This window comes from Pan paniscus, chromosome 13 (genome assembly GCF_029289425.2).
Source record: "Pan paniscus chromosome 13, NHGRI_mPanPan1-v2.0_pri, whole genome shotgun sequence".
Lineage (NCBI taxonomy): Eukaryota > Metazoa > Chordata > Mammalia > Primates > Hominidae > Pan > Pan paniscus.
The window spans coordinates 61,623,442-61,625,049 of record NC_073262.2 but is presented as its reverse complement, the minus strand read 5'-3'; the positions used below and the strand labels follow the sequence as shown (position 1 = coordinate 61,625,049).

The 1,608-nt window shown below is 46.1% G+C and overlaps 1 non-coding gene across 1 annotated transcript; it reads left to right on the top strand.

Moving 5' to 3' along the window:
- The first annotated feature begins 302 nt into the window (after window positions 1-302).
- On the top strand, window positions 303-490 carry LOC112439218 (U2 spliceosomal RNA). The gene has a single exon (XR_003027511.1). It is a non-coding gene; the product is annotated as a U2 spliceosomal RNA (small nuclear RNA).
- The last annotated feature ends 1,118 nt before the right edge of the window (window positions 491-1,608 follow it).

The following is a 1,608-nucleotide window of genomic DNA, read 5'->3' as shown; positions in this document are numbered from 1 at the left end:
TGTTGACATGATTCCCAGAGTTGTCCCTTGACTCCCAAAGGGGTTCAGAAAATATGGGAGCTGGAAGGATTGAGCTGACCACTTAGGTTTATGAGTGTGAGTACACAAAATAGATGTTTGGGTCAGGCCTCAGGAATAAGATACTGAGACTGATTATGTTCAGTGAGAAAGATGTTTCCTTGGGAGCATTACATCAGGTCAGAGCAGTATCAGGGAAAGTTTGAGAGCACTGGAGAGCTGTAGGGAGCTGAGGTGTCAGCCTCCACCTCAACTGAGAAATAGGAGAGGTGTGGCGTAAGTAGACGCATTATCCGCCTATTGGCTAAAAACAAATGTAGTATCTGTTCCTATCAGTTAAAGCATCAAATGTGGTCTCTAAGTTCAGGGAATTAAATTAATATTTGGAATTGGGAGATGGTTTGGGAGCTTGCTCTATCCTCTCCATGCCTCAGCATGTAATTGCAATGCTTTCAGGAGTGGTGCATTCCTTTTGAGTTAATGACAGATTGTTTTCTTTTGTTCCCCTAGTGTTCTACAAAGTGCTCTAATTCACTGTTAATGAGGCTCCAGACTGCATTTCCACCATTTGTGCTGCAAAAAATAGAGTTTCCCATAAGTGAAGTCGACAAAGCAGTGGGCTTGAGCTATCTTGCCAGTACCACATCCAAGAGAGTGTTGGACAAGAAGATCACTTGAGTGAGGGGCAGCCTGGGGTGAGGGGGAGAACAGGCTGAGCTAGAAATCCCATGTCAAGGGACTGTGTGCCAGGACATGTGTCCCCAGGGAGCAACAACATGGGCAGCTACAGAGGGGGAAGAAGTTCTCTTGGAGTTACAGAGGCAGCAGCAACGTCGGTGACAGCACCCAGTGCCCACCCCCTCCATCCCTTATCTAGAGGAGTCAAGTAAAATGACCGTGCCTCTCATTCTGTCTTCCAAACCTAGGGTGGTCCTCTCTGAGAAAGGAGGAGAAGATGGGTATGCAAGAGCAGATATAGCTCCCATCCTTGCCCTTGCTGGACTGGCAGGTACTGGGACAATGGGGCAGGAGAACAGAGAACTTGAAATTCCCTTTTGACATTTTGTTTTTGTGATTGAATTTCAAAATCAATGGGATGCCATGTGTGGTGGCTCACGCCTGTAATCCTAGCACTTCGGGAGGCCAAGGTGGGTGGAAGATCTCAGCTCAGGGGTTTGAGACCAGCCTGGGCAACATGGTGAAACCCTGTCACTATTAAAATACAAAAAATTAGCTAGGTGTTGTGGTGCATGCCTGTAATCCCAGCTACTCGGGAGGCTGAGGCATGAGAATTGCTTGAACAGGGAGGCAGAAGTTGCAGTGAGTCGAGATAGTGCCACTGCACACCAACCTGGGGGATAGAGTAAGACTGTCTCAAAAAAAAATAATAATAATAATGAAACAGAGCATTTAGAAATGGGACTGGGAAGTTATGGAATTGAATGGAGACATCATTAAGACATCAAGGGAGCCTAATGCCCAGAGTAAAGCAGGGATTCCACAAGAATAAGCTGAGAGCAGTCAAATAGTTTCATGCTTACACCCCAATGAGTTGTTGCTCCTCAATGATTATAGGGTTTCTTCACTTCC